Source organism: Protopterus annectens, chromosome 6.part0 (assembly GCF_019279795.1).
Source record: "Protopterus annectens isolate FY-2018-M chromosome 6.part0, PAN1.0, whole genome shotgun sequence".
Taxonomy (NCBI): domain Eukaryota; kingdom Metazoa; phylum Chordata; order Ceratodontiformes; family Protopteridae; genus Protopterus; species Protopterus annectens.
In genome coordinates this window covers 20,024,765-20,046,176 of record NC_056737.1, presented here as the reverse complement: position 1 = coordinate 20,046,176, position 21,412 = coordinate 20,024,765, and the positions used below count along the sequence as shown (strand labels likewise).

The 21,412-nt window shown below is 38.5% G+C and overlaps 1 protein-coding gene across 3 annotated transcripts in view; it reads left to right on the top strand.

Moving 5' to 3' along the window:
* SCFD1 (sec1 family domain containing 1) overlaps positions 1–21,412 on the top strand; it is a 3,579,547-nt gene that overhangs the window by 973,447 nt on the left and 2,584,688 nt on the right. The gene's annotated exons all lie outside the window — the stretch shown is intronic.

Below are 21,412 nucleotides of genomic sequence, written 5' to 3'. Positions count from 1 at the left end.
CCTAGACATAGTAAGGCTGTGGTGAGTTAAATTCTGGTAACTGCCAAAAAAGCATTTTTTAGAAAATTAAAGTCAAAGTCTAAACCAACTGTACTAGAAGTAACGAATATAGTAACACAGATAAAAGAACTTGAAGTAGTAACTTTAGAAAATGCAAGGAGCAAGTTACATAAAAAAATGGGAATTGTGGGAATAACACATGCAGAATAATCTTTTGGAGGAGGAATGAGGTTTAAGGGAAGGCACGAATTGAAAAGCTTTGTAACGTGTGACCGACAATGACTGTATAGATTATAAGTGATGTATAATGTTTGCAACTGAAAATGTCATTCTGGTTTGTTTTTATTTATGATTGCCTGTGTCATAAGTGATTTATTTATTTATTTACATTTGATTACCGGGTAATTGTCCAAAGAAAAATGCATTAAAGTAACAAATACAAATTTATACAGAGAATTACAACAAAAACAGTACAAGTAAGATGCAGAGCAAAACATTAGTAGGGAGTAGTATGTACCAATAAAAATGAAATTAAATGCAAGCTACTCTGAATAACATTCAGTGAAAGCAAAGTATATACAGTGTGTAAAATAAAGTAAAATTGTATTGTCTCAAATGGTTAATCTCTAGTAAGTGGCTGAAAGAAAAAAGGATCCCTAGTCTGGATTAGAGCAAGGACAGAGCCAGTGACTGGAAAAGTATTGTCTGAGAGATTTCTTGAATGTGGAGGTGTTGTCAATAATAGGAATGTACTGAGATAATAGGTACCAAGACTTGAAAATTTTGTTAGAGTAAAATGAATCACCGAAACTGTTCATAGAGTTGGTTACTTTTAGGAGACGTTTATCAGAGGAACCTAGTTCTCTGAAGTTGCAGTTAGCTTGGATTAAGTCTTTTAGGTTAGGGCAGTTATTTGGTTTGGTTAAAATTGTATGTACAAGAGTGAGTTGGTTTAGTTGAAGTAAATGGGGAAACTCAATCCAGTTAAGTTTTTTTAGAGCTAGGCAGTGGTGATCTCTATAGGGAATGTTTGCCGCAAATTTAGCTGTTTTATTATAGCATGACTCTATTTGGTAAAGATCTGTCTTCTGTAAATTAGTGAAGATCTGAGAAAAGTAGAGAAGGGTGGATAGAAGGAATGACCTGGCAGTTGCTAGTCTGGAGGTGCTGGTGAGATAGGGTTTGGCTCTGTAGAGTTGCCCTAATTTTATATGTACTTTTTTATAGTTATAGCTATATGTTTATCCAGTTTTAATTGATTGTTGATAGTGATACCAAGAAGTTTGGTATGTTCAACTGGTTCAGTAGCAGTTTGGTTGGATGAAAAGATGGTAAGTGGAGGAGTTTTGTAATTAGTCTTGTTTTTGGAGAAGACCATGAGTTTAGTTTTTTTTAGAGTTGAGAATGAGTTTGTTTTCAGCTAGGTAGGATTCCAAGTCTAATAGAGAATTTTGTGTTTTTTTCCTGAAGTTCAAGGAAAGTTGGGGCTGAGTGTAAGAGGGTGGCATTGTCAGCGTACTGGATTATGGTGGCATACTTAGTGGCTGTAGAAAGGTTATTAGTGAATATGGTGAAAAGAAGGGAACCTAATATGGAACCTTGAGGTTCTCCTACAGAGATGGGCAAGAGAGGGGAGCGGGTGTTGTCCCACTTTAGTGGACTGTTGTCTTTTTGAGAGGTAACTAAGGAACCAGTGAAGACAGGAGGAACTTGGGTTGTATGAAGCAAGTTTGTTAAGAAGTTTTTGATGGCAGACAGCGTCAAATGCCTTTGACATAACTAAAAAGACTAAGAGGACGAGAAGGCCACTGTTTTTGTGGTGAAAAGAAGGGAACCTAATATGGAACCTTGAGGTTCTCCTACAGAGATGGGCAAGAGAGGGGAGCAGGTGTTGTCCCACTTTAGTGGACTGTTGTCTTTTTGAGAGGTAACTAAGGAACCAGTGAAGACAGGAGGAACTTGGGTTGTATGAAGCAAGTTTGTTAAGAAGTTTTTGATGGCAGACAGCGTCAATTGCCTTTGACATAACTAAAAAGACTAAGAGGACGAGAAGGCCACTGTTTTTGTGGAGGTTAACTGTGTTAGTGAAACTGATGAGAGCAGTAGAAGGTGCTGTGTTTGGGTCGGAATCCATGCTGAGATTTGGATAGCATGTTGTTATTCAAGAGGTAATCAAGTAGTTGACGGTGAATGCATCTTTCTAAGATTTTAGCTAGTGGAGAGAGGAGAGCAGTAGGACGTTAGTTAGATAAGTCAGTGGAAGTGCCACCTTTGTGGAGAGGTATGATGTGTGAGATTTTCCAGATAGTGGGGATGTATGAATCAGAGATGGAGTGATTAATGAGAATAGATATAGGACAGCAGATAGATGGTGCAGCTAGCTTTAGTAATTTGTTTGAGAGAAAGTCAGCAGCAGGGGAAGAAGTTTTAAGCTTTGTAAGAAGCATTTTGATACAACTTATAGGAATCGGTGATATGGTGAAAGAGTTACAGGAGATGATGGTATGAGGAATGGTTAGTGGTGTGTTGGGTTTGTTTTGTGCGAGTGATGTTATAGAGTTAACGAAGTGTGAGTTGAATTGTGAGGTTAGACTGTCTGTGACATTGAAGGTGGATGGGGGTGGAAGAGAAGATTTGCCGGGCTTAAGAAGATTATGCTAGTCCAAACTTTAGCTGGGTTGCTTGAATGTTTTTGCTCAGATTTAAGGAAAAAGATTTTTTGTCAAGTATAATCTGTTTTTTTAGTTTTATTCTTCATTTGTTTATATTTTAACAGGTCTGTTTGTTTTTTTGTTAGGTGATAGGTTGACCAAGTTTTGTCCCGTTGCTTTAGTAAGGCATTGGTGCAGCTTGTTAACCATGGTAAATGTTTGGATTTGGTACGAATTTTCCTAATGGGGCCAGGTTGTTGAGAATATTCAGGAAGACATCATTGAAGCATTGGACTGAAAGCTCGAACTGGAGGGTTTTTAGAGGGCGCCAGTCATACTGCTGAAGAAAAGAATTAAAGTAGGAGAGAAGTTATTTTTGTTGTGAATGAATTTGAAAATGATATTATTGGGGAAGTGAATTTTTTTTACGGAGGATGGAATTTGGTGTATGGTCACTGAGGGTGTCAGAAAGGCAGCCAGGATTATAATTGGAGGTAGAATTTATAAGAACCAGTCAAGGATGGAACCTTTGTTAGTATGTTTGTCAGTTCTGGTTGGTGAGTGAGTAGTTTGAGTGAAATTATAGAGGTTTATGAAGTTAGAGGGGTTTTCAGATGAGCATGTAAGCCAGTCTAGGTTGAAGTCACCAAGGACAATGGTTTCGTGTGATAAGTTAGATGATATCCAGTACAGTATATGTTCTATAATGGATATGTTGTTACCTGGGGGGAAATAAGTTGCTATGATGGGTTAGAGTCTTGTGGGTATTGATATTGAGGCATGCAACTAAAAGTTCTAAGTTGGAGAGGTCTGTAGGGGGGGGGGGGAGTACAATAGATTTGTTCCAGGTTGAGGGTGCCTTTGGAAAAGATAGTGAATCCTCCACCACGTTTGTTGGTACTATCAAAGCGGATGATATTATAGCCGGTGGGTAAATTTCTTGATCATTAACATGTGGTTTGACCCAAGTTTCAGTTATGATAGCAATGTCTGGGAAGTAGAGGTCCTTGGCAACCTGGAGTTCTTGAGTTTTATTAAGTATACTTCTCAGGTTGAAGTTAATTATGAGTAGATCAGATTTATTGGCTTTGATATAAGGAGTATTGGTAGAGTTATGGTTTTGGACAGGGGTGAAATGTTTTACGTTGGTGGTAAGGGGATCTGGGTTTGGGTGGATGTCTTCACATAGTTTAATATTAGTGAGAGAATGAAGTAATAGATTAGATAGCTTTTGAAGCAGCCAATAGTATTTGTGGGGGGGGGTACAGGTGGTTGGGAGGAGACTTATCTAAAAGATGAGAGCAGTGAAATATTTGTATTGAAAAGGTGAGGACTGATATTAATATTTGAGTTGAACATGCTAGAGTTAGAATGCAGAGAAAGAGTAGGAGATGGGAAGTGATTGATGCGTAGTGAAGTATGTGAAGTTGTTGTGTATGCTAGTATTAGGATGCAAAGTATACCATACAGAGGGAGTATGTAGTGAGTAGTAGCATTGTTGAATATATGGCTAGATGAGGTTTGGAATAGGAAGGAGAACAGAGGTGAAGTGGTGGGTGAAACTAAAATAGTGAAGAGAGATGTGGAGAGGGGTTAAGGGATAGCTATAGGTGGGTGTGTTGAGGGGTGTGGGGAGGAGAATTATTGGATAATTAGTGAGTGGGTGGGGGTGGTGAAAGAAATAAATTACAGGATATCTTGTTACAATATCCTGATCTCCTATATTAAATCACTACTACTTAAACTAAAACCCTGTTCTCCTTCAGCTGATATTGTTCCAGCAGAATACCTCAAGCTTACCTGCCAGTTTCATAGCCTATCTTGTCTCTATCCTAATTAATAGGTAAATCAAGGAATCATACATTCCTTCGTTTTGGAAAAAAATCTTCTTCACTCCCCTTCATAAAGGAATAACCTCATCTGATGTAGCCAATTTCAGAACTGTTGTCATGTGTACTTTTTCAAAACTTCTGGAGAAGTGCATTCACAAACTACTTGAAAAAGCCAGAGACAAGGGCAAACTCATTTTCTCTGTATTCCTTGATCACTCTAAAGCTTTTTATCTAGTCTGACACAAAAAACTCCTCTGTCAACTGTCATTGTTAAGGCTGTCAAAGTCCACACTACTGTGGTTTAGCAACTACTTAACCAATAGATACCAATCTGTTAAATGGTTCTCCATCTTTTCTCCCTTCCTTCCTGTTAATACTGGCATAACGCAGGACTTCATTCTTACCCCTCTACTCTTAGGTTCATAGGTAGGTACTAGGCTATCGGCCCAAGGGCCTACGTAAGCCTAGCCAACAAGATTCCCTGGCTTACGCCACCCAAGAAAGTTATTTTCCTGTGCCACTGTTGAGCAGAGACACAGAAGTGATCCCAGGGGTGTATTTCCTATTTCCCATCCACGCATCAAGATTTTTCTTGAAGAGTGCTAATGAAGAACTTTGCTTGACATAGATGGGTAACCTGTTCCAGAGTATGGGAAGTCTATGGGACAGGAATCTATCCCTCCAGCATATCTTGTTTATTGTGGTGACAAGGTTTAGGTCCCTAGAGCATGTAGCTTGGAGGGATTGGGATTTCTTTAGGTGTAGCATGTCCAACAGCTCTGGGTTTGACATAGCTTTATATGTTAGGCAGAGATCACCCCGGAGTATGTGATATACTACAGAGTAAAGCTGGAGTTTTTTGAGGCGGTCAGTGTAGGGCATTTGTTTGAGGCCAGTAATCCTCTTTGTGAGGTACTTCTGTAGCCTTTCTAGCTGCTGCAGATGTCTTGAGGTACATTCCAAAAGGGGCGTTGTACTCTATAATGGGTCTAATGAGTGTCGAGTAGAGGGGAACAATGACCTCTTTTTTCCTGGATGAGAACCCTTTTATGATGAGGTGTGCCATGTAGAAGGACTTCCTGACTACTGTGGCAATGTGACGATCAAAGGAGAGACTACTGTCCACCTGGGTCCCAAGGTCTCTTATCACACATTCGGTGTTAAGTAGATTGCTGCCTATGTTGTAGCTCATGGGTACAGAGTTTTTACCAAAGGGGATGACACTGCACTTTTTGATATTGAGCTTGAGGCCATGGCTCTGACACCAGGCATCTGTCTCAGCAAGGCCGTTCTGTAGGATGTCCACATCATTTGGGGACTTGACTATGGCTCCTAGTTTGCAGTCATCTGCGAACTTTGTTAGCCATAGGCCTTCTGTGTTATCCTGTACTTCAGAGAAGTAGATACCAAACAGGAGAGGTCCCAGGATGGAACCCTGTGGTACTCCACTTGTCACTGCTTTGAGGTCAGATTTGGAGTCTGCAACTTTTACAGTGTGGGTTCTGTCAGTGAGCCAGTTGACAACCCATCTTGTGATGTAGGGATTTATACCTGGTTTAGTGAGTTTAGCTATAATTCCAGAATGGGGGATGGTGTTGAAAGCCTTGGCGAGATCAAGATAGGCTGTGTGAACCACCTTACCCTCATCTACGGCTTTGGTAACTGCCTCAAAGAAGTCGATCAGGTTCAGGAGGCATGATCTGCCTTTCACAAACCCAAACTGGGTGGGATCCAGAGTTTGGAGGTTACCAATGTCTTTGTTTATCAGTTCCATAATGATACGTTCCATGGCCTTGCAGAACAGGCTCGTCAGGCTAATAGGTCGATAGTTCCTGGGATCAGTGGTGGCTCCCCCTTTGTGGAGTTTTATAATTGTTGCTGTGCGCCATTCAGTGGGCACACTGCCTGATGCGAGGCTATTATTGAACATGGCGCTTAAGTGGGGAGCTAGTTCGTTCTGAAGTTTGTGTAAAATGCAGCCTGGGATGTTGGCTGGTCCCATGGATGCTGTGTTTTTGGCATTAGAGAATGCAACTTTTACCTGCGTAGTTCTGATTACAGGGACTCTGCATTCTTCCTGTATAGATATGGGCACTTTAGGGGGTGAGGGGGGGTAAAGTTAGCACTGAACCGATCTGCCAGGATGTTGGCAATATCAGTTGGTTCTGTAATTTTCATGCCATTGTGCTGTAACTCAGAGCAGATCTGGGTGTTGCCATCAAGATTCTTGACATAGCTATAGATTGCTTTGTGGTTGTCCTTAGAATTACTGGTGATTTTGTTTTCGTAACTAGCTTTGGAGGATCTTATAAGGGATCTCAGCTTCTTACTGAGGCTGACCAGGGAGCTCCTCCACTCATGGGATTTTACTCTCTTTTGCAACAGTTTCTTCCTTCTGTTGTACAGTTTGTTTATGGCAGGGGGCCACCAGATTGACTTCCTTTTTGTAGGATAGCGTCTTGGTTCTGTTTGGAATAGCATGATCCATGCACTTGTGTAAGTGCTTATAGAGTGCATTTGTGTAGGTTTCAGCAGTAGTAACTGTATTGTCCATCTGCATGGGTGTCATGAGGTTCACCTCTTCTATCTTAAGAAGCATGAAGTTGGCTTTGGAGAAATTTTTTACCGTGGTTTCCTTAATGGGGGGTGGGTGGGGGCGGGATGTGGATATCGAGGGTGATTAGCTTAGGGTCGGATCAGACCAATGAGGAGTTGACTTCAGGTGTGGAACACAGGTCACTCATGTTGGTAATGGCTAGGTCTAGGATATTGTTGTCCCTGGTGGGGGTGTGGATAAGTTTATCCAGGGCATTGGAGTTTATGAATTCCAGAAAGCATTGAGCTAAGGACTTGGTACACAGTTAGTTTTCCCAGTTAACAGTGGGGTAGTTGAAGTCACCCATTATTAGGGTGTTTGGTTGAACCCTAATATTTTCCAGTACATCAGGAAAAGAGGAGTGGAAATCCTGGGGCATGGTGGGGGATCTGTAGCAAGCTACAATTTGCATTACAGTTTTGCCCAGAGTTAGTTGCACCCCCACCCACTCAGTAATTATCCAATAAATCTCCTCCCCACACCCCTCAACACACCCACCTTCATTGTATTCACTAGCAATCTACAGTCCTCTCAGTAAGCTTCCCTTGTAGAGATATGCTGATGATTCTTCCCTATTATGCACTTCTGATTACCTCATACATCTTCAGAGAATTACGCAAGAAACCTTTAATACTGTTGAAAGTAAGATACAAGATAATTACCTGCTACTAAAACCCCAAATAAGCTAAATTACTTCTCATTTTTCCAAAATCCAATTTCCATGAAAAAAAAACTTTAAAATGTATTCCTTAAATAATACCATGATTGAAGTTACTTCACATACAAAACTACTGGCATGGCAGTTGATGACAGTCTTAAATTTGATTTACATATCCACAACAGCATCAAGAAGACACATCAAAACTTAGTTACCCTACATCGAGTAAAAGAATTCCTTACAGCCTCTGCCAAGGTAACTCTAGCTACCACTTAACTTGTACCTTGTCCCCTATATGGAGACCCTATCATGACCAATCTACAAGCATCACCAAGTTCTAAACTTGAACAGTGCTACAAGGAAGTTGCCAAATTTGCATGCAAAAAAATCTTACTAGACCCCCACCACTGTTCAGCTCTAAAAAGACTTAACTGCCTCGAACATCCTCACCACCTGTGTCACATAAAGCTCATCTTCACCCACAAAGTCATGTATACCCTATTTGCCTGCCCAGTAATTAGTCCTATACTCCAGTTCTGTCTACCAAACTGTTCCCTTCAGTCAAATGATAAACAGCTGCAAACATCTGCAAGCCACAAAGATCTGCTGGAATCAGTCTCTGTTCCAATAATGTAGCTAGAACTTGGAATAAAATTCCTGTATCAGTCAGGTCTGTCTCACAGCTTCATCTTTTCAAACCATTACTAAAAGACTACCTCTCTGCCTCCTGGTTTTGTCCCTGCTCCTTGTTTGGGGCATAGCTTCTCCTAACACCTTCATCATTTCTTATACCTCCTTTTTAAGCACTAAATCACTTAACCTGCTTGTCCCCTTCTAATACTTCACTTTATTGTAGTAGGTAAACTACAGAACCTACTTCTAATTTAGCAGAACCAAATTACCATTACATCACTACTTCTCTATTAACACTTAAACTTTTTTCTCCCCTCTAAATTATTTCTTAAATTAGTCCTACCTATCTTATACACCACCCTTCTGCCTATAAATTCTCAGTGCAATGCTATATACTAATGTTTGTGAATATCAAGACAAATTTAATTATATTGATTACTATTCTATGTATACACTGTAACTGCATTATAAAATCTGTTATTGTAAATATTAATTGCATTAAATTTGTTACTTTGGAACCTTTCTCCCCGGGCCTGTGCTGAAAATGGGCACCTGTGTCCAATCGGACTTTGCTGGTGAACAAATGTCAATCAGTAAAGCCATCAGTAAACACACAAATATTTCTGGAGCCATAAAGTGTTTTTAAAGAAATGTAAACAGCAAATTGTTCTGCAGAAAGTATGCAGAAACTAATCTTTTACAGTGGTAGTTTTCATTAGATTCTAGGTCTTAAACTGAATATTCTAACTCATAATAAAGACAGTAAGTATTAATTTTGTAATATTTTGTAAGCAACTTACAATATTTCAATAACCACTTAATCTACACAGTGTCAGCAGTATTTTGTTCATCAATTTTTGAGCTTTCATATGAGGCTGGGCAGCTGTAGCTTGTATTAGTTGGTGGTTAAGGTGTTTAAAAAAATACACAAATTATGACAATATAAATAAATTGTATGTGAACAAGTACTAATATCTCCCTAGAGGTTCCAAGATGGCTGCATATCGATCAGCAGCTTAATTTCAATGCTCACAATGTAAAAACAGAAACTGAGAATAAACTGCCAGTGAAATTCACAGTTTGGGTAGAATTCCATTAAATAAACTGCCTGCATACCAGCAGAGAAGTCATTTGGGGTAACTTGAAAGAAAATCGAACAGAAAATAGGAGGAGAAAATGCTGCCTGGGAAGAGTCCTACAGCTGTTGAGCAAAAATGGTTCAAACTTCGGCTTTGGTGCCGGAGAAGGCTTCCAGTAATTTAAAGTAAAAAATCAAATATGCGCAAAGGTGTTTAAAAATAATTGAATCATTGAAGGCATATATTAAGACAAATAACAAAAGGCTAGAAAACTAGAAGATTTAACTACTATTCAGATGAACTAATAAAACCATAAAAAGTTGAGGTTGAAAGGAAGAAAATGCTGGCTGAGTATGATGGTTCTTAGGAAGAGCTGTTAAAAAAATAGTGGAGCTAGAAGATGGTGTGTGCAGGCAACCTGAGATTTTCAGCCATATTAGAGAAACTGCAAGTAAAGGACTATTAATTGTATGAAAGCACAGTTAAGCAACTGGACTGGTGATCCACAGCAGGATTTGTTAATTGAAAGGGCACATTGAGTGAATACTCCAAACGTTGCCATGACAAAGCAGCCAAAACATATATTAGTAAAGATTCAATCATACCAGCAGAAAGACCTGATTCTGACAAAACTGTGGATGAAAGGAAAAGTATTAACAAGTGGAGACAGCTGAGTGTTTTTGGAAAATGATTATTCACTGTACACCATGCAGAAGAGAAGCAAATGTAGCCCAGCAATTAGGGAATGTTGAGATGCAAGTATGAGGTTCATCCGGCTGTATCCAGCTGTTGAGTATATTTTTTTTCCTGGAGGATCAAAGACATTTTTGGATGCAGAACAGTCTGAGAAGGAAATAAAAAAAAGTTTATCCAACAAAAAATGAACCACCAAGCAGCCAAAGATTCTCTTTCTCATTCTTCTGACAATAAAGCTCAGAGCGACAGTGAAACATTTTCCTATGTTCTAAAGAAAATACTTGAGAGACATAAAAAAGTAGAGGTGATCACTAGAATAAATCAGGACTTGAACACGAGTCTGGTGTTAGGGACTGGGGATGATCGAGAAGACGACCAGCAATCATCAGTCACATTTATGAAATATGGCTTTGTAAGAGAAAGTGGTTGAGAAGGATTGGCATTTTGTTTGACTTCTGGGTGAACTGCAAATCCTGTATCCTGGTTTATAGTAATATTTAGAAGGACAGTAATGGGAAAAAAAGAAGTAACTGTAAGTAAAACAAAATTGTTCTTTTTAGTAGTTTGAAATATTTCATGATATAAACTGCATGTTGTATTGTAAAGCAGTTTTTTATTGTGTGTGGTTGGGTATTTTAATTGTGGAGTCTTTTCAGTGTCTGTCATATATGTTAAAGATATTAAAGTAAACAAATATCTCTTAGTTGTAGGAAATGTAAGCTTTATACTATAACAAGATAAAAGAGGATGGTCAGAAGCAAATTTAATATAATGTTGTGATCTTGGGCTGTTAAGATATGTTGTTAAGGGTGTAAAAGTATATTGATATATTCATAGAATTAAGGTAGTGATTCCCTTGTTTTTACAAGGGACAGAGTACAAAGGATTAGTCCAGATAAAATCACTTTTAGCTAGTAGATCTATGAGACTGTTTCTGTCTCAAGTGATGCCTTCCTTATGGGAGGAATGAAGATGTCTTGTTGAAGTTTAAAGTAGGTCACTCAGTTAAGAAGGTAGATGGATGAGTGTCCTTGTTCTAATGTATTACATTCAACAGGTCAATTATTTAAAGGTAGCTACAGAAAATGGTAGTAGGGTCCAAGGGAGCTGATTGGAGGAAATTCTGAGCAATGGAAAAAAAGTAGCTAATCCCAAATCTTAGAGGGTAGCTCCATATTTGAATAATCCTGAAAGACCCATTAGAGGTTTACCAGCTCAGCAACCTATGGAACCTCATTCTTGGTTAAAAGCTTTTTTATTTTTAGCAAAAAATAACCACACACACTGAGCTACCACTGTAGAACTATATTTAAGAAAGCATGTTCACCTTAGCTTCATCAGATCCATCTAATGGTGTCATACAAGCAGAGCTCATGGATGTGCATAGATAGGAGAATGGTTTACAGTTTGATCATTGAAAATGCCTGCATTTATGAGGCTGTCAGCAGACTTCATTAGTCTTAGTTTTGTATCACACGTAGCATAAAAGGCTGTGTCTGACTTTGTGGGGCTGATATTTCTTGAAGCAAATTATGAAAGCTTTATTACAAAACTTTTGCCAGTCTGACTTGTCCTTATCACTGCTTGTATCACATGTACTGAGAAGTTGTACCCAATTTTACGGGACTAATGTTTCCTGGAATGCACTATGAAAGACAAATCTTCTCTCTGGCAAAAAGGATTACAGTGCCTGCTTATAAGAGGCTCTGATATACATGATTAATTTAACCAGTCCCCATTCTTCTTCCTGATAAAGACAGACCTTTTTATATTCAGGGGAGGTAGTCACTTAGAACCACACAATGTGACTCCCATATTTTGAAAAATACATGCATCCAGAGAAATAGCTTACAGTGGAAACAAGTCATAGTGCTCATTTTTACAGAGCTCATGGATATGCATAGGTGGGAGGAAAAATGTAAGTATAGTTTGAGATCTCACAACCGTTTGTATAGCATTTTTGTACCCAAGGAATAAAAAGCCCACTAAGTGGTGAACTGCAGACTGTACAAACCTTTAAAAAATAATAAGTACCTCAGATCTTCTTTGAGCATAGACAAACTGTGCATATGGAGTAAAGAGCATAGCAGTATGGAGTGGGGCCCTGGGATAACTGTTTTCGCTGCACTGCAAATTACAGAAATTATGTTAAATACAGACCAACTGGCTAGAACATCTATACCTGGATGATGTGAGGTATCTACAGTGAGAGGCAGAAATGCCCCTGGTTCAGTGTTGAATCTTCGCTATCAAACCTCTTTGTGTGTCTAGCAGTTAGTGAGAGCTCTTCTGCTGAAATTCTTCCTCTGTTCAGGTTCCAGGTGGTGAAGTCAATGCAAAAGAGGGCTAGATAGTTCTGCGCTTGGTTAGATAAAAGGCTGGAAACTGTGAGGGATCAGGTAAAAAGTCAATTAACCAGTCTTCTGAGAGAGGACGTGGTGTAAGAGGCTGATATAATCAGCCTGGGTGAAGACTGTCAATCAAACTACTATGCTAGTGTTTGGACCCTTGTTCTCACTTCTAACAACAAAAGGAAAGCCCAGGTCTGAAACGAGTAGTACAGAATATTTCTAAATACCTGAAAGTTGGTGTTTAAGTTTGTACACATTATGATATACAAAGCATTTTCAAACTCCTGACAGCTATTGATTTCTCCCTAGGTCAGAATTCATAATCTACTTTGTCCCTAATGTTCCTGGCTCTCTTGAAAACAAAACAAGGTTGGGGTCCTAGGCTAATGTCCTTGGCTTAAGCTAAAAACATTTTTTAAGAAAACAGAGTTGAAAAATAAAACACAGTGATGAAATACATGCAAAATGCTAGTTGTCTTGGATCTACAAAGTTTAGTTACTATTTGGTTTTGTACAAGTTTTGATCAGAAAAAAGAAAAAACAAAAATAAACAGTGTAGCTTGTTTCCTGTGTTGCTAGTTCACCAGACAAACCATACCAATGTAGATGCAGTGATGTACAGACCTAATTTCTTGATTGGCTTTTTCATATTAATAGTAGCAATTAGAGTTAATTATGAGTTATTGTCCAAATCATTAGAGTTAATTATGAGTTATTGTCCAAATCCTGGATTAAATAGTACATATTTTTTAGCTGTATGATACATGGTTTAGTTTCTTGAGTACAGGCACCCTTTTGATAGAAATGCTGGAGTTTAGACCATGGTGATGGAGAGCATCCAGCCTGAAATGCCAGCTTAACTCCATGTTTTCGAGGATGACATTTTTGTTTCCTTCATGTGGGCCCATAGTGAATTTGTCCAGGATGTGGAAATGGAACCCCCCATGATCTGGGAAATCATGGCAGTGATTTGCTAGTTGGTTTTGAGGGTCTGGAGTCTGATAGCAGTCAGTTGGTGTGCTACCCTGATTTTGAATTTGTTCAGAGTTTTCCCTACATAAATAAAATAACTGCAGCCGTACACTGTGCATGATATGTCACAAAAGCAGTGTTGCAATTACCCTGACAAGTGCTGTGGGCAAAAGAAGTCGTCCTTATTGCTCACATAGTTGCAGTAAGTGGAAAAATGGTGGCCATGGGGTAAGTTCCTCTGTTGCCCTCCTCAGGCCAGAATTCTCACTCTACCTAGTCCATAATGTTCCTGGTTGTGAAATACAATGTCTACACAATCTAGCCCAGTTACTGTATGTTGTTGTGTCTTTCGGCTTTTCCTGGTTAGGGGTCGCCACAGAGGAACTCCGGTCCGCTAATGATTGGCAGTAGATTTTTACATGCCGACTTGCCGGGCCTGACGCACAACCTTCAACGAAGGAACACCCATTCACACATGTCGCCACACAGAAGACGCTCTGAGAATCGAACGGGGGTTCTTGAAAACAAAACAAGGTTGGGATCCTAGATTAATGTTCTTAATTTAAGCTGTAAGCGTTTTTTTAAGAAAGTAGGCTTGAAAAATAAGACAAAATGATGTAATACATGCAAAATGCTAGTCTTGCAACTGCAAAGTTATTATTTTTTTTCCATTAGCAGATGCTGCTTGTGGGGGCAGTAAGTCTACAGCTCAAGGCATTTTGGAGTAGGATTCTGTACACTGTGTTCTTTGTGAAGTTATTAAAGATTCGTTCATGCATCTCCAAAGTTGTTGTTTTTTTCAAATTGATGACTGCCTTTGCATGGATATGAACTGTCTGCAGGTAGAAGCAATTAATCTTGATAGTTCTGACCATTTTTGCTGAGAAAAGTACAACATTTAAATTTATAGTGGCAAGCAGTTCAATGAAAAATAAAGTTTGAAATTACAATAAGTGAATAAGAGATAGTAGCCCCCAGAGCAACCTTAATACTTTAATGCATAATTTAGGTTTATTTAAAGGTAGGCGCTGCACTTTTTTTAGGACTAAAAGTTAATGTTTCATGAAGTGTGCTAGTTGTTTTTCACATCTTAGAAGGAAATAGAGATAAGAAGACTACAGAGCGCAAGTAGTGTAAGTGGGTCTATAGGCTGTAACATGCATTTTTGTATGTGTAACCTTCATTTTAGTTTAGTTAATGCCTGTGGATGCAGCTGTCAATTCAGGACAGCTACCCCTGTCTGGAGGGTTAAGCTTCATTTGTTGAAAATGTACATGACTTTGGTGTGTTTGTTCTAAGTTAATAGAGAATGGGGGTATTGTGAAAATGTATTTAGTTTTTTTTTTTTGTTGTTTGAGGGTTTTAAAAATTCTTGAAAATGTGACTTAGGTTGTAATGGCGATGAAAAGAAACACTGCCAAACAATGATGTGTACATGTAAGAGAGAAATTAAAAATACACGCTTTAAAGAAAACTGTCACATGTAATAGGTAAGATCGTTTTTTATCATGATAGCTACTCGTATTGGAATGTAAGTGGGTTTACTGGTATAGTCAAAAAAGAGCATTGAGCTACATTAAGAAATGCATTGTACAAATAGCAATGCTGCAGGAAACACATTTGGAAAGAAATGAGCATGTGAATTTGACAAAAAAGGATTTTAGTATGGATATTCAGCAGAATATCAGGGACGAAGGAAAAGGGAAGTAATAATTCTGATCAATAGAGGGACTCAACAGTGATAGAGGAAAAATACAGTAATGGTACCTTTGTGGTAGGCTGTTGACAAGGAAAGAGGATTATTCTGGCATGCATTTGTATTCCACTGAAAACTGCTGTTATGGAGCTTAAGAAAATTTTGGGAGAAATAATCATGTTTCAGCACAGAGTATTACTTATAGGTGGGGACTGGAACTTGATTTGCAATAATGAGGATGTGTCATGGAGACCTTGAAAAGAAAGTGTAACAAGAGAGGGTAGATGTCTGAAGAAGTTTAACATATTTGGTATGGAAGATATAAATTAAGTAGTAAGAACTTGTACAGATTGTACATATTATTTTCCAGTATACAGTAACTGGGCCCCGTTCGATTCTCAGAGCGTCTTCTGTGTGGCGACATGTGTGAATGGGTGTTCCTTCGTTGAAGGTTGTGCGTCAGGCCCGGCAAGTCGGCACGTAAAAATCTACTGCCAATCATTAGCGGACCGGAGTTCCTCTGTGGCGACCCCTAACCAGGAAAAGCCGAAAGACACAACAACATACAGTAACTGGGCTAGATTGTGTAGACATTGTATTTCACAGGAGCATGTGCATTTAATTGAAAGCTTCAACACAAATTCACTATTTCAGAATGTACACTCATCAAAACTAAGATAAAAATGCAGGGTAAGGAAATAAAAAAGGAAACATTGTTGAATTCCCACCTGCTGGTTAAAAAAGAGGAATTTAATGAATGGGTAGTGGAAATTATTCAAGAGTTATTAGGGAAGACTTCAGGAGGGATAACTTGTGAGTAGGATAAAATTAAAATGGGGTTTAAAAAGTAGAGTGGCAATACAAGAGTGCTGTGGTGAAGAAGTAATCTGAATTATTTGTAAGAGCTGACCATGGTTGTAGTATTGAAGAATAAGGGGAATCTCTCAAAACAAGAATAGAACCTGTAGAATGCTAAAGAGAAAATAAGTGAGTATTTGGATAATATGCACAAGTTTGGAAAGTTTATTGTTAAGCATCTGTTTTTTGAAAACTCCAGAGCAGAAGAACTTTTAGCACAGTGACATGGACAAGAGAAAATAGAAAGGGTTATCACCAAACACAGGGAGAAACGAACAAGAAAATAAGCAGAGATCCTATGGAGGGCTTGGTGGTATTTCAGGAATTTTATGAAAATTTTATAAAGCAGAAGAATGTGGAAACCAAGAAAGAGCATGAATGGAATTATTTATGAAAGATTTAATTATTCCAAGATTAGAAGAAGATGGGGCTTAACAACTAATAGTTAAAATAGAAGGAGATAAAACCATTGATGTATAATCATTCTGCAGGGTCCAAGAACAGAGTATTCCTGTGAAAGTTTGGATGTTAGGAGGGAAGATAGTGGTAAAGGTCTGGATGGTTTTGTTTACTAGTATTATAAAAGGAGGGGAAGCACCCACATCTTGGGGAAAAAACTGTGGTGGCTCTATTTACCGAAGAGGGTAAAGACTTGTCAAACCCAGCTTCATATTTTAAACTATGATTATAAAGTTTGTGTGTATCAGCTAAGAGAATGGCAAAGGTATTGCCAGACTTGAGAGATATGAATCAGTGCAGATTTGCAGGGGGAGGCAAACATTAGAGAACATTAATAAAACAATAATGATCCAGAGGGAAGCAGAATGTAAGGAAATACTGCTGTTTGTGGGTCTTGATGCAGAGAAAACATTTGACAGAGTAGTCTGGGATTTTATGAGTAGACCAATGCAAGCATATGCATTCCCTGATGCAGTAGTATGGTTAATTAGGAGGATACATCAAGAAGCAAGAATTAAAGTGGGAGGGCTCCTCTCTTATAAGTAGTATATAAATAAAGTAAGTCATGGGTGTCCTCTTTCCCCTTTATTTACTTTATATTTAGTGCCATTGGTAAAGAAAATAAGGGACTCAGAAATTCAAGGATATAATTCATATGGTAATCAAGAAATGTCAGCTATATATGCAGCTGATTTTTTTTTGTATTTGATAAATCCAGAAAAGTACTTTTTGATGCTGTGGAACATTTTGAAACAGTTTCAGGTCTTTTCCAACTGTATAGCTGCAAATTATGTACCCACACAAATTTGTTCAGTAATACCCTTTTTATGGGGACACAGTAAGATGAAGTACTTAGCAGTATGTATTAAAAAGGCTTCTGTTAATGGCAGCTAAGGATATGTGGGAAGAAACTAAACAAAAGGTAATACAAAAACTGAGAAACTTGAAGCTCTTGATTATGGATAGTAAGCTATAAATGGTGAAAATGTTTAATCCGTTTAGTTTTACATACAGGTTAGGCATATTTTCATCAACCAGAGAAGTTGCAGGCAACAATTAATAAAGAGTTGAAGGAATTTATCTAGGAAGATGGCTAGAGGTAGGTGGGATAAAATCTTACCAATAATGCAAGTTGGTTTAGGATTTCCTGATGTAAAGGGATATTTTATAGCTACGCAGTTAATGCTCATATGCATAATATAAGCAGAAAGTTATAAATCAAAGTGGAAAGGGATGATTATAAAGTGGGTTATTCAGGAGAAAGTAGGCTTCTGAATGCAGATCCTTAGGAGAATGTTATATTCATAAAGTTGCAAAAGTATTCGAAGAACTAAGTCAGCATGGGAATGGAGATCGAAACTTTTGCCAGTAAGGACAACTGCAAGCAGAGATACAGAAAATTGTCAAAGGATCCAAGGTATTAAGAGCATGTAGCTAGACGGAGAGAGAGAAAGATAACAGAGTGGGATGAGACCAAGCAGAAATTTAGACTGCAGATTAAAGACTGTTTTCCTTTTCAGGAATTGATATCAGGGTATAGGCAGAGGAAAAGAGATAGGGAAGTCCTAAGTGAAAGACCTGCTCAGGTAGATTTTTAGTCTAATCTAGAATGGAAATTGCTGCTAAAAAAGGGATAATTAGTAGGGTATATAAAATAACTGCATAACTATAAGAAACAATCAGAGAAGGTTAGAAATTACATTTTACAAGGGGAACAGTGGGAGGACATCTGAATGCCTACTAAGTGTGCAATAAAGTCCAGATGGTTTAGTATGTTTCCGTAGGTGTTTTTATACCCCAAGCAGACTTCAAAAGAATTTTTCCTTGAGTAGATAGCATATGGTGGAGATTTGATGATGAAGAGTTTTTTTGGGTATGTAATGAGATGGCAGATTTTAAGAATTCCCTAGAGAGAGTGCTCTGTCAGAAATATCGGGGGATCAAGTGGCTGTAACTAAGGAAGTTGCTCATTTGAGCCAGGACACAGGATCTGACATGTCTAGACATACTAAGGCCTTATTGAGTTTAATTCTGTTGGCTGTCAAAAAAGGACTTGCTAGATTTATTTATTTGGTATTTGTCTACTGGGATGATCCGACTGGGTCAGAAAGAACCTTTTTTCACAGGAGGCCCAGGGAGAAAAGCTCCATTTACAGAGATGTACAAACTTTGTACAAATAAAAAATATACAAAACATGGTCATTACATGAGTTCCAGGAGGTAGGCACATAGTTACAAATAACATAAAAATACAGAAACGTGGTAATTGCAAGAGTAATTACAAGAGTTCCAGGAAGTTAGCACATTGCTGTGAGGTATTTAACAAGTAATTATATTTCAATATATACAAGTAAAAGGTACAGTTTGATGAAGGACAGAAGGAGAGAGAGATTCATTGTGGTCTGAACTGGATAATGGAAATCAAAATCGAAACCAGTTTGTATTTGAAATACTGAATATTGTAAAAGAGACCTTTAGAAAAAGGAAGGTGCAGAGTACACAGAAATAAATGGAATTTGTGGGAACAATACATGCTGAATAATGTTCAGGAGTAGGGGTGAGGTTTTAGTGAAGGTATGAATTGTGCAATGTTAGTCTGATTGCTAGTTTTAAAGGATAAAATGTATGTGATGTATATTGCATGTAGATGAAAAATATTAATATAGTTTTTTTTTCTGTATTATTGTATGTTCCTATGTCTTAAATAATAATATAATAAAAAGGTTTTAAAGAAGTGCTTCAGTACCTTTAAATCTCTTCATTTCCACTTTTTCTGTGCCAGAGAACATGAAGGTCTTGGTCACTGTTTTTTTTCCTGTTCAACTCCCATAAAGGAATTTATCTGAGCAGTCATGGTACTGTTCAGAAATGCCTTTCCATTGCTCACAGTTTAAATTCTGAGGGAGTGTCCTGAGGTTATTGAAGTGATATAAACCAACTCCATGATGTTGAGCGATGTTATATTGACTGTCCCAAACTGCTGGTACTGAAGGAAATAGTAAGCCAGTATGGGAACGAGTGTCCAAAACTGACTTTTACCCATCCTAGAGGACATAAGCCAGCCTAGTCCACTGTGAAACCTGGTACCTGTTTGCGGAGTAGGTGTTGGCTTGCAGTAGTTTTGATGACCAAGGAGGTGTGCTTTACACTACCAAACTGCCCATGATAGCCTTCATGGAGTGTGTGAATAGAAGCATTTTTATTATGGGAAGGCATTGTAAACACTTTTATTGATGCTAATGTTCATGTCAGGTGGAGTTGGGGCTTAACAAAAATCCCTTCCCACACCAGTTAAGTTAGCAAAAGGGAGTAGCTTCTAAGGCCATGATGCCACCATATAGTTATCTGTCCTTTAAATGTTGATGACACCAGTTTGAGGGCAGAGGTGAAGTCATACCCTCGGGCCATTAAGGATGATGGTGACACTAAGCTGAGCAGTAAACCAGAGTTAAGTTTGGACATAGATGTAAAGAATGAAGGGACTAAAATGCTCTTCATGGCTACCTAGATAATGGCCTTCCATGGGCTGCTCCAAAGCATAAGACTGGTATGATCTAAGGATGAGTCACCATAAGGAAGATTTATTTTTGAGAAAAAGTATCCCCCCAAGGAATTATATGGGCTGCAAGTCTAATGAGGTGGACTGGAGGATGAATTCGCAGCTTGTGGACATCTGCTTGATGGTTGGCACACATATGGAGCAAAAGGCCCACAGGAAAAAAAGTGATTGGATGTGTATGAGTGAGTTATACTGCAGCTGTTGTAAATAAGAAAATAGAGCTGCTAGATTGAGCTGATAGCTTCCACCCCTAAGAAGTGTGTGGGAGACTGAAATTTTTATAGGCACTACAGCTGTGAACAGTTAAGAAAGCCATTCTGTTCACTTGTTTGTGTTTAAGTAATTTTAAATATTACTTGTTTCGTATTGATGAAGGTATAAATGGAACACAAACAGCTTTTTAACAGCTTACATCACTACTTTCAGATACCATGTAAAATGCTAGTGATTCACCCCACTTTTGTTGTACTAACTCATTGAAGGAAAAAAATGTATTACCTTTAGGCTGTGCCATACTGTAGGGACACAGATTTATGGAAAGAAGATGAGGCACAAAAGTAGAATTACATTGATATGGCAGTCCTCATGATGGCCATTTTGAAAATCAGGAATATAAAAGTAAACTCTTAGGCTGGGATTCAGAAAAAGCCTCATTTGTGGTAATTACATACTGTAGGTAGTGCAGTTACTGAGACATTGGGAAAATATGATTCAGAGACTTCTGTGGCCTGGCCGTAGGGAGAAAGACTTCATCATCTGGTCATTGGATTATTTTTGAATTACAGTCTAGCTAACACTAGCACTGACAGACCTGACAGTGGTAGTGTTCTCCCTGGCATCTAGTTGGGAAAAGGCACCCCCCCATCAGTCTCTCTTTCACACACAACACACACAACACACACAACACACACACACACACACACACACACACACACCATTGACAAACTAGCTCCCCCACAGTGTATCATATTTACAGAAATACTCCCACATTCACTCACAAACATCCATGCTCCAAATTCCCTACCTAACACCTCTAGTGCGATTGCCCAGTCAGACAAACACATATTCATACACATAGCTGGCTTTAGGCACCAGCGAACACTGCAGTCGCTGGGGGCACCCTGTTCCTGGGGGGGGGGGGGGGGGGCAAGCACAGCAAGTTATTTATTTGATATTTTGTAACATGTCTGTCAAATTAACAAAAGCTAGTATAGCAATCATGTTTACCTAATAAAACAGGTGGGTAATAACTCTAAATTATTTATATCTCCTTTAAAATTCAGATATCTCTGGTTATTGTAACAGTATTTTATCAAATAACAGGCTTCATAATTCCACTAAATAGTTTACCACTGACATAGTGCCTCTGGCT